This window comes from Otolemur garnettii, unplaced genomic scaffold, assembly GCF_000181295.1.
Source record: "Otolemur garnettii isolate 467f Iridium unplaced genomic scaffold, OtoGar3 scaffold00002, whole genome shotgun sequence".
NCBI classification, from domain to species: Eukaryota; Metazoa; Chordata; class Mammalia; order Primates; family Galagidae; genus Otolemur; species Otolemur garnettii.
The window spans coordinates 43,268,567-43,281,275 of record NW_003852397.1 but is presented as its reverse complement, the minus strand read 5'-3'; positions in this window follow the sequence as shown (position 1 = coordinate 43,281,275).

Genomic DNA, 12,709 nt, shown 5'->3' with positions numbered 1-12,709 from the left:
TGAGCTATGGGCCCCAAGCCATTCTTGACTGAATTTAAATTGATTAGCCCCAGCATCATCCAGAGCATTCACAATTTTTCATACACAAAGTACAGAGTTAAATAAAAAAATTATTAGGTATATCATGATATAAGACTCAGAGGAAAAAAATAAACTATACCCACAGGTGATCTAGTTATTAGTAATTAGGCACATTTTTCAAAATAACTGTGATTAATACATTCCAGAGGATTTTAGGAGCCAAGTGAAATGGATTTTTTTAAAAAAGCAAATGAGAATGCCTGGCTAACTCAGTCAGTAGAGCATGAGACTCTTAAAAAGCACATGAGCCTATAAATTAAAGATACAACAAATAAAAGTCAGAATTCAATAGATTTTTTTTTTTTTACAGTGGGCTTGACACAGCAGAAGAGAGGATTAATTAATTGGAATATAAATTAGAAGAACATCTAGACTGAAGCACAGGTGCCTCGGTATGTGTCAATCCTCTCCATGGCAAAAAAAAAAAGTCCATTTGGAATAACTATTATAATTAAAGTCATTATTAAATTTTCAACAGTCTGCTATTTTTCAAAATCCGTCTGCTTTCAGCTGTGGTTAATCGTGGACTTTAAATGAGGATGAGAGAGTATGTGGTGAAAATAAGATGAAGTCTGTCAGGCTAGGGTGGACGCAACAAGGCTGGTCTCCTCCTTTTAGATCCTCAGTCACCTTTCACCCCCTGTCTGCCATTCTTATTGTTTTGCAAATTTAGCTCCCACCCTAAAAATACCCATCTTAAAGAGTTTAGGAAGATTGATGTAGGAAATTGACCTTTGAATTAGAAATCTTATAATAGATTGTTACTGAATTGTACTGATTATTATTTAAAATAAGAGTTAAGGTGGTTTTTAACCTGTATGTATAAAAGTGTAATTTTGGAAATGGAAGAACAGAACAGTCTTAGAGAGGCTACCCTCAGTGTTCTCTAGAATTGCTGGCCTTCTGACAAAGTTTGGTGGACCTACCCCCATCTCTGCATATTGACTGACAGTGACAGGTAGCTGGACCCTCTTCCTCCATTAACAGGGATGTGGTAGAGAATTTTCCTTCTCATCTTCCAAATCTCTATTAATTTTCTTAATTTTCATGACTTTCTCATAGAGAGAGTTATGACTCATCATTTTGGTTTATAATTTTTGTGGGAAAGGAACACTCCAGGGAGTTCCATTTGGTCCTTCACTCTATAAAAGTCCTCTCTTCATAAGCCAGAAACCCACTGGGGGGATTTCTACAGGACTGGATCAGGACCTGCCAAGCCTCTATGGGATAGACTCGGGTTCAAACTCCATTTTATACCTGTGCCTCATGAGCATCCCAATACACCTCAGAAATGTTGGGAATCTCAAAGAATCAATATTAATTCAAACTGAATGTTCAAGACAGAAAAATAGTGATGACCAGAGGCTGAGGGTGAGGGGATTGGAGAGATGTTATATCATGGTCTTCTTTAAGGGGACCCAGATGTCATTTCATTAAGGAGTCCTGAATGTGTAGTGATACAAATCAGTATTATCCAGATCTCCCCCACCACACTTATTCAGACTAAGAAAGTTGTTAATTCTGACCTTCTACTTGGACCTAAGGATTCCATGATCTACCACTCTCTTTCAAAATTCTCTGAAAGCCAATCCATTTTTAGTCCACCTTTGCTGCTATGTTACTATCATGGGATCATTCTTTTCTAGCCACATTGCAGGCATTTTACTTTTATGTCCATGCCCAGCCTCTAAGATTCTCACTGCAATTAGGAAACCTATTTCAATAGCATTACTTCTCATCCTTACAGCCATCAAACAAAACTTGGCACACAAAACCCTATTTTCTAATTTGGGGGTTGCATCAGTAGGGTCCAGAATTTCTTCCAGGCACTTGAGGAGGATTAGAAGGGGATCAAATTGAAAGCCACCATTCTTGTATGGCACTCACCATGGTGGGGATGAGATAAGCCAAGAGAAAATGGAGGTGAATATGACTCAGACTGAGGAACCAGCCAAGGGTGGACTGGTCACTAGGTAGACATTACCAATTTTCCTACCTAGGTGAGAGACACAGTATTTAATCATATGTATGGAGCATAATTAAACCTTATTTAATCATACGTATTGAGTATAATTAAATCTTTCTGTTGATCAATTGAAGTGTGGTGATGATTCTGACTAAGGCCTACCCTAACTTCCATCTTGGGTAGGAAATACCAACAGGATGAATAGCAAGCAGCTAATAACAGAGGCATCACCTGTGAAAACCAAAAAGCCCTAGAGCAACACATTGGAGCATCCTGAGTTTTCTCTTCCTGGGGTTAAATCACCTTCATTCCCCATATTTTACTTGATCCAGATGCCACCTTTGAAAGAAGAAAGGAGAAGGAAAAATGAAAATCAAGAGCATCGTTTTAAAAGGACTATTTAATTAACAGAACATTTTTAAATATAAAGGACCAAAGGTTAATTATTCTTTTTCCTTGACAAACAAGTCTTGGCTTTTGAGGAAGATCAAGATAGTGACAACAATATTTTCTTAAATCTACATATGAGTAAAATTGTGAACATACTACATTTTTACAAGCAATTTTAAAATAAAAAAGAAAAGATTCTGTTTAGAACATCATCAAAGATCTGAAATATCCATCTCTCTATTGATCCAGCCAGCCAACAATCTAACCATCCTAGGCATAAATGTAATAAAATAGCAGCAGTAATTATATTAAAAAGTACTTTTATGAAAGATTAAAAAGAGGCATTCAAGTTCCTAAATGTGAACTATAGTATATAAAGACATACTCTGGACATTGAAAAATTCATGGAAAAATGTAAAAAGCAACACCATGGAAATTGCCTAACCTAACAGAATTGTATGCATATCATTCCAGATCTAGCATATTTGCCTTATATCTCTTTGTTCTCTTGCTGTACCTTTAACCAGAAATTTCCTGGAGTAAATCTAATTAACTCCTTTGGAATGAGGATGTGAATAGAAATTTTTTTGCTATTTGACACATGAAGTTCCTAATTTTTGCCCTGCTAATTTAAATCCTAGTGATAATATTTTTAGGCACTATATTTAAAACAAGTTGATGAGATTTGGGGTCTCATGATTCCTTTTAGGAAAATGAACTCTGATATGTCACATATTTTAATATCCCTCGCTCATTCTAATGCTATTCTAACCTACTTCAAGATGATAGTCTGACTTTTTCAGGCATGCCAAATATAATTTTCCTGGCCATATGCACTGTGCATACTGAATGCTTAATAATTCACGTGAGTGGGAAAGGTGCAGCAACTTGTGTTAATAAAATGCAAAACTCACGACCAATTATAGAGCATAGCTGATAACAGAGCAGTGATAATAGCTCACTTTCACCAACTTGATGATAAAAGCAAATTAAAAATGAGGAAACATGGAAGCCTTTTACTGTTAATTGTAACATAGGATCAAAAAAAGTATTAAGTCCTCTCAAAGACAGGAATAAGCCCTGAGAGGGAGAATGTATTTGCTTTCAATATTCAAAAGCATTTTTAAAAATGTATTCTAAAGAGCTTTACCAAAAATCTAACACATACGAATTTCTGTACTAGTGTGCTAATAATATTGAGATAAATGATAGTTTAAGTCTGGGGAGAAAATTTATAAATAGAGATTGAAAGGCATCAGATGCTATGAGGTATGATGATAGATAGATAGATAGATAGATAGATAGATAGAGGGACAGGGAGACCAAGAGAGAGAAAGGTGGGGGAGAGGGAGAGAGACTAGGACAGTAAGGAGCTCAGAACAATTAATTTTGCCTAAAGGGCTTGGGAAAATGTACAGAAATATATACTTGAGCAAGGTCAAAGCTTAGGAGAGTAAGAGATTAATATTAACATATCAAGTAGAAAAGAGCAAGTACAAAGTCAGGAAAGAGTGAGAGATTACTCAGTGTGACATATTCACGTAAAAACATGGCAGTAGATGAAACCAAAGAGGCAGGCTGGTGGCAACGTAGTGAAAACCTTTCTGATCATACTCAGAGATTTGGGCTTTTTCTTATAGGCAATAAGAAGCCAAGGAGATTTTCAAGGAAATAAACTGATTAGATTTGAATCTAGGAAAATAATGTTAGAAATGAAATGAAGAACAAAATGGAGCAGGGAGAGAGAAAGGCATGAGGAAGAATTAAAGTTAGAGTCACAACCAAGGCAAGAAAAGATGAATGAAAGGAAGACTCTAGGAATGGGTCAAAAAGCTATGCAGGTGGCATACTTAAGAGAGCAGGTTACTGGCAAGTAGGTGTAAGAAGTTTGGGGAAATTGGGGGGAAATTTTCAGGTTCCTGAGTTAGGCAATGAAGAACAGGTACAGGAAGAAATGGTGACTTTGGTTTCTGTTATTTAAGTTTCCATCTCTAAACTTGATACGGACAGAAATATCTATTTAGAAGTATGTTGTTTATAAAATTCAGGATGTACTCATGTGTCATTCAAACAATGTAATTTCTAGCTCTACCATCGTGGTGTTCTGTGATTTTAACAAAATTGTTTGAACAATTTGGTCAATAGTTTCCATCAGTGAAGTATAATGCTATCTAGCCGTATAATTGATCAAAACTTTACAACATACATCATGTGACTTAATGACGTGGTACTTTTTTTAAGCTCCTTAAAAATAACTGTGTTGTTGCAGTAGGCTTTTTTCAGATAAGAGCTCTTCATGATAAGTCGTGGTTGAATTTATCATTCCTTTAACCAATAATTTAAAATATGTTTTAACAACTTTGAATGAAATTTTCTAATTTCTAAAATACTTCTCTGCCTTATTGAATCATACGTATTGAGTATAATTAAACCTTTTTGTTGATCAATAGAAGTGATTTTTCTGAACATCTGTGTGGTGATGATTCTGATTACTGACAATTTTCCCCAACACTAAATGATTCCAAGTTGAAATTTATTTTCATTTAATCTGCCCAATTTTTCCAATAGTTTCTTATGAATTTTCTCAAACATATTGGCATTTTCCATTTTTATACATGTCTTTCATCCATTCTTTTATATCAAGCTCTTGCTGTTTACATTTGCTTTTTAGATGTGCTTAACTCTAGCAATGCCTCTTTCAATTTTCTACAGCACCCTTCCTGCAACAAGATTTTGTAACAAGCCAAATATATGTAATGGTATAGGTGCCTGTGACAACAACTTTGTTGTCCCCTCCATAAATGCTCATTTTTCCTGAGACATTTCTTTTGATGATTAGAGTATGTCACAAGTTTTAAAGACTCTAGGCCTTAAATATGAGACATTGCCTGTTGCGATATTTTATCTTGCAACAAATAGCAATGGCTCCCCTTCATCCTTGAAGCTAAGCCACTGCTAAGCACCCCAACCTAGTGGCTCAACCTGCCAAGCCAAGCTCTGAGCAGCTGTTACATCCTTCCCCATGCACCAAGCAGAGGTGGAGGCACTCGGTCTACCCCACCCCTTGCCCTCTCAGGCTGAAGCTAAAGCAGTGCCCTGATGTTGAGCAGTGCTGGACTAGCTTGGTCGCCACCTCTTGGTGCCCTGCACTGAGCAAGGCCAGGCTGACAGAGAACTGGCCCTCAGGGGAGGGCGTCACCTAAGTAGCCCCACCCCATCACGAACACATAAGGCCTTCATGCCACCATCCCAAGCTGCTGTGCCTGAGGTAGGGAGGGACATGCTCTCTCCTGCCCCAACTTCTCTCTTTCTACCTGACAGGTGCAGAAAGGCCTTTTTGTTCTTCAGCCTCCATCCTTGATGGGTAGGGGGTAGTGGCTAGGCCTCGTAGGGGAGGCCCCCCTTCATCTCCCACCCCACCCAGCTTCTCTCCTATCAAGGAGGTGTGGCTAAGGGCAGAAAGTAGGAACCAAGTTAGGATAGGGACTGTCCCCCAGTCAGATAATGAGGAGCCCCTAGTGACCTTACACTGACCTAGACTCATTGGGCCAAATATTATATAACTAAACTTAATGATTTCAACTCCTGTGGGTTCTTTGGGAAAGCGGGAAGGAAAACACATGGGTATTAAGAAATTTTATTATATAACCCCAAGCTGTCAATCACTCAAAATCTGGAAACAACAACCAATCCTGCCAGGAGAAAGGTGGGGAAAATTACCAAGCTAATAAAAGGCAACTGTGTGCTCAAACTTTCTCCACTCCTGGAGACTGACCCCATTCCTCTCTTCATGGAACAGCTTTTCATTTTCGGTCATTCTATGTAGCTTCTTTACAAACTTTCACTTTGTAGAGCTTCCTTCTTTTTCCTATAACAAACTGTATGGGAACATTTTGAGTTTGTTGTCACTCTGTCATCAGCTTGACTTGATACCATTCCTTATTCTTGACACTGGGAACCAGGTAACATCCACCTCCAGAGGGATCTAGCACTGCCTCCTGGGGAGACAATACTTTGGCCACTCCGGGCAGGTACCCTTCCCAATGCTAGGTAGAAACAGTGGCATACACCCCAAGCAATGGTGCCTTGGCCACCCAGAGTGATTATACACACAGTACCTAAACTGTGTACTTCTGGGTTGGAAGAATTGATATTGTGAAAATAACCATAGTGTCGAAATACAATCCCTATCAAAATACCAAAGACACTCCTCACAGAAAGAAATGGCAATTTGAGAGCGGCGCCTATGGTTCAAACGAGTAGGGCACCAGCTTCATATGTTGGAGGTGGTGGGTTCAAACCCAGCCATGGCCAAAAAAAAAAAAAAAAAGAAAGAAAGAAATAGCAATTCTAAAATTTGTATGAAATTACAAAAGATCATGCATATAAAAGCAGTCCTGAGAAAAAAGAACAAAAATGGAGGCATTACGCTACCGGAGTTCAAATTAAAGTCCAAAGCTATAGTAACCCAAACAACATAATACTGACATAAAAACAAACACATGTACCAGTGGAACAGAATAGGGAGCCATGAGTTCCCTATTTATAGCCAGCTGATTTTCAACAAAGATGCACAGATTTATTGGAGAAGGGGCAATATATTCAATAATGTTTCTGGGAAAATTAGATATTCACATGCAGAAGAATAAAACCAGACAATATGAAAACCAACTCAAAATGGATAAACACTTAAATGTAAAAGAACAAAACCTATAAAATTACTTGAAGAAACATTAGGGAAAAGTTTCAGGTCATTGCTTTGCCAAAGATTTTATGGAAAGGACCTCAAAAGCATAGGCAACAAAAGCAAAAATAGATAAAATTAAAATAAGTTATATCAAACTAAAGAGCTTTTGCCCAACAAAGGGAAAAATCCAAAAAATAAAGGGACAAGCTACAGAATAAAAGAAAATATTTGCACACTATTTGTCCAACAAGAAATTATTAATAGCCAGAGTATATAAAGAGCTTACACAGCTCAAGCAAAAATGCAAATAATTCAATTTAAAAATCAGTGAACAATCTAAATAGACATCTCCCCAAACAAAACATACAAATGCCCAACAGGGATATTAAAAAATGTTCAGCATCACTATTCATTAGGAAAGGACAAATCAAAACTATTAGATATCATCTCACACATTTGAATGGCTATTAACAAAAAGACAAATCATAACAAATGCTATTGAGAATATGAAGAATTGGAAACTCTTATATACTGTTGGTGGGAATGTGTTAATAAATTAGTATAGCTACTATGGGCAATAGCATGGCGGTTATTTAAAAACTGAAAACAGAACGACCATATAACCCAGCAATGCCACTAGTGAGTATATACCCAAAGGAAAGGAAATCAGAACATTGAAGAGATACCTGCACTCCCACGTTTACTGCAGCACTAGTCACAATAGCCAAGATATGAAATCAAACGGAATGTTCACAAACAGATAAATGGATAAAGAAAATATGATATAAATACACGTTGGACTACTATTTAGCCATAAAAAGAACAAAATTCTGTCTTTTGCAGCAATGTCGATGAGCGTGGATGGCATTATGCTAATGGTATAAGGTAGGCATAGAAACACAACCACCTCATGCCCTTGTTCAGGTGAGGAAACTAAAAACATTGAACTCCTAGAAGCAGGGAGAAGTCAATCCCATGTCTGGGGTGTGGCTCATGCCCAGTGATAACCATGTTTGCAGGACAGTAACAGTGGAAAGTTGCTGGGCTTGCTGAGCTCATCTCCAGCAAGGCTGTTGTGTCTGGCTCTGGACAGATTTTTGAGAAAAAGGAAGGAGTCACCAGATACCTATAACTTGGAGGCCTAGCCTGAGGTCCCACCTTCCAAAGACTTCTGAGGATTAAAGCGGTAAAGGGCAAATCAGGCTAAATAAAAAGTAGATTCAAAAACACAACAAAGTAAAGCCCAGTACATGGCAAGGAGGACGGAAAGTAGAAGACAAACTTATCGGGTCCTAAACGATCACTTCCCAGGCTCTCCTTCTGTTCAGGTAATGCATTTGATCTATCTTATTTCAGAAAATGTATCAACCAAAAAGCAGAGCAGCTTTGCTCCCTACTAGAGCTTGAAAGAGCTTGAAAGGTAATTCTGGAAAACTGAGTAACTGTTAATAATTTTTCTGTTATCAAAGTAAAAAAGTAACCTTATGAGAACACCGTACAACCCATTACCTGGTGACTCACAGTGAGCACATTAGTTCTGTGAAAAAGTGTTCTGTTTTCCTTTTCTTATTATTTCAGGACACTTAAACAGGACTATTCTTGCTTAGGGATGTTTTGATTTTTGCAACAAATTATTCTACCAATCACTATGTATTGATATTTACTTAGCCATGTTGATTCTTCTTTCCATTCTGAAAAAAATTCTCTCTCTCTTTTTTTTTTTTTTTTGGCTTCTCTGTAACCTTATTGTCCCTCTGTTCATTGATTTTCACCTAAAAGATGGATGTTATTTTTTGTTCAGTTTACTGTTGAGTCAGGTCCCTTTCCTTTTTCAAATTCAAGTTGAGTGAATTAAATTGGTGACCTAAATTTTTTCCTTTGGTTCAAAAAGCAAACAAACAAATACACACATATGTACACACAGAGAAGTCTGTCCAATGTCATACCTCTATTAAGAGGGGTCCTGGAACGTGCAGTTTCTGGGGTGTGCTAATATTTGAAGGAACAATCTCTGAGAGAAGACAGACATTTGCAAATGCTTTTCTTTGGCTAAATCTAGTTGCTCCCTAAATAGAGCTACATCTATGTTACCAAATGAGTTCTTATTTTTCCTTTCTATTGTTAAAGGTGTTGCCCTGGCTCCAAAAATCACTCTATCTATAATAAATGCAGCTCTAATGACTATTGATTGGGAAATCCTAGCCTTACATCTAACTGTTAGCTCCCTCTGGCAAGTTGGAAATAATCAATAGCAAAGTAGAAAGAAGTGGAAGCAGCAGAGATTGTGTCTCAAATGGATTCTGGTGGTGGTGCGGGTGGTCCCTTAGATTTGGGAAAGGAGACCTGACTAATGACAGCTTTGGGGACACATTTTGGCTACCAAACACTTCTGATGCACTCCCAGACAGATCTATCTAACATAGACACAGCAGCAGCTCAAGATAACCCTAAAAATGTCCCACAGTAGCAAAGTGTCCAAGGGAAGTCCTTTGAAAAATAGTAGAACAAGGCTCCGGTGGAAAGTGACAGTATTCAAGTGGCACGTCAAATACATGGGCAATTAGGAATTGCGGCTATACTCAACCATCATAGGACCAGACATTCTGAGTTGAACTCTTAGCAATACCAGTCAAAAATTGTGGGATGTCAGGCAGGTTACTTTAACTCGCTAAACCTCAGTTTTGTCATCCGTAAAATGGAGATGATGTTAGTACTACTTTACAGGGATTTTTGAGGATGGAGTAATTCATATAAAGCGCTTAGGTACATTTGATGCTAGGTACACGCTCCACGAACATTAGCTGCTCCTTCTGTTATTGTTAACAGTAGTATGAGCCCTAGCCTGCATGTTCTGTATGGTCAAATGGAGCATTTGGCAAAAAAAAAAAAAAAAAAAAAAAATAGCTGACAGATTAATTCTGCACAGGATGCCCAAAGTTCTTTAGAAATTCTAATTAAATTTGAACATGACTTAATAAAGTATGGTCAATAAACCCATTTCTTATGTACTGTACCTTTTTAGTTAGCACATATAAAGCAACTGCTATTGTAAACCCAAATGTGCAGCACTGTGTATCCCGTGATTATTTGACCTTGTTAGTTGTAGCCTAGCACATCAATGTTGAATCTTGAGTTTGTCATTTCCTGTCCTTTCTTTATCCTCTTCCCTGTGGCATATTAACTGTAAATCTAATCGAAATGCACAATAATCAGCTCATGTTTGAGTCCTTTGCACATATTTCCCACCATAGGATGCTCTAGACTTTGCTTCCAGTGGCTAGGACTATCTCCGTACTCCTGCGGAGCTTGGTCTTTCTTTTGTTGCTTTTTATATCAACTTTTCTTTGGGGGATAATTTTAGTCAGACTGCCAGGTATTTTTTGGCCAATGGCTTTAATGTCACCATAGAGATCATGCAAGCTGGGGTTAATACTACTGGTAACAATAACAAGCAGCAGCTAGGCCCAGTGTGGTGGCTCATGCCTCTAATCCTATTACCCTGGGAGGCCAAGGCAGGTGGATTGCCTGAGCTCAGGAGTTCAAGACCAGCCTGAGCCAGAGGGAGACTTTATCTCTGAAAAAAAAAAAAAAAAAAAAAAAGCTGGGCATTGTGACTGGTGCCTGTATTCTCAGCTACTTGTGAGGCTGAGGCAAAGGAATCGCTTAAGCCCAAGAGTTTGAGGTTGCTGTGAGTTGTGATGCTACAGCACTCTACCAAGGGCAACAAAGTGAGACTCTATCTCAAAAAGAAAAAAAGCAGCAGCTAATGTTTGTGGAGTGTTTCTCTAGTATCCAGTATAGCTAAGTGACATCAGACAAGAAATTGTCAACAAGTTCATCTTTCTTTTTCTGTGAGTGTGGACTTTTGTCCAAAGATATTTATCTTCTTCCCTCTCTCGTTGCAGGCAGAGTATATGTCTCTACCCCATTGGTTTTTTGCTAGATCATGTGAATTACTCTTTCAAAAGGCACGTTAGTGGACTTGACACAAGAAGAGACTTTCAGTAAAATTGAGCTTGGTTTTCACATGGCAGTGATCTGCCAAGAAATGTGTATGCTTTGGGCACTCAGTGGATGGTCCAAGGAAGAGAAGAGACATGTGAAAGAGGCCTGAACCATATGTCCACATGGAGTAAAGTGCAGATTACCTAAGGCCTCATGCAGAACACCGAGCAGACTTCAGCGCAGACCAGCCAAACTATAGTCACCCATAGACCCATGAGCAAGAGATAAATTCTCCTCGATATAAGCCACTGAGTCTGAAGGTGATTTGCACTTGACATCTTGGGGCAAATCTGATGAATATTCCTTCTATTGTGAGCCAGAATGTCACAATCAGTTGCTAAATTCCTTGCTGAAACTGCAATGTACAATCTCTACAGTAGTGTCCAGAACTAATGGTCCCGTAACCATATCCCAGTGGGAATTTAGGAACACGGTTGAATACAAAGGTCATTTAATCCAGGGCCTGCACAATAAACTCTTTTCTACCTCCCAGGATTCTGATTAACTGATCAGCAATGGGGGTCTAGGCATTTGTATTTTATAGAAGTTCCCAGAATGGTATCAGTATCTAGTCAGCTGGAGAACCGCTAACTAGTAGGATAAGATGTGAAGCCTGAGTTGTTTTTGGAAGCAAATAGCTAAGGAAACAAGAGAAAGCACGAAATCCTTCTCAGACTATGAGGAGGTCTGTGTAGTGAAACTATGGAAGTGTGCCAAGTAGAAGTGCCATTATATTTTTTAAGAAACTATAAAATCTCATTCATTCACTGTTATTCATTCAGTAAAGGCAAAACAAAAGCTAAGGCCTGGGGTCAGTCACAGCTGTAGATGTTGAAATGTTGAGTGACTGTATTGATCTCCCTAAGGGAAGATTCATCAGAGTAGTAATGGTGGAGTGGGTGGATGGAGAAGAAATCTTTTAGTTTAGAAAATCTTTTTAAAGACTGCACCTTGGGATGTCTGTTTAATTATGACTGCCTCCAACTTTATAACCTAAGGGACTTTTTGGTTTCCTTTTTAAATAAACAATCCAGTTAACAAGTTTTCCAACCCATTTTAAACTCCTCTGAGCATTCTTGGACTTGTCAACTCTGACTCCATGAAATCACTCTACCCAAGTAATGTTGATTGGAAACATATAAAATCCGACATTAAGCCTTGACATAAACAGGATCATATACAAATAATAAAGTTACAATAAAAACTGATTCAAAAGAACAAACACGGTTATTTGTCTTTAGGACCCTGGTTTACATTCGTGTCTGCTTTTTTTTTTGAGACAGAGCCTCAAGCTGTCCCCCTGGGCAGAGTGCCGTGGCATTACAGCTCACAGCAACCTCCAACTCCTGGGCTCAAGCGAGTCTCCTGCCTCCACCTCCCAAGTAGCTGGGACCACAAGCGCTCGCCACAACACCCGGCTATTTTTTGGTTGCAGCCGTCATTGTTGTTTGGCGGGTCCGGGCTGGGGATTCGAACCCGGCACCTTAAGTGTATGTGGCTGGCGCCTTAGCCAGTTGAGCTATAGGCGCCGAGCCCATGTCTGCTTTTTAATAACGGGAGGATCTTAGTAACTTTAGTTA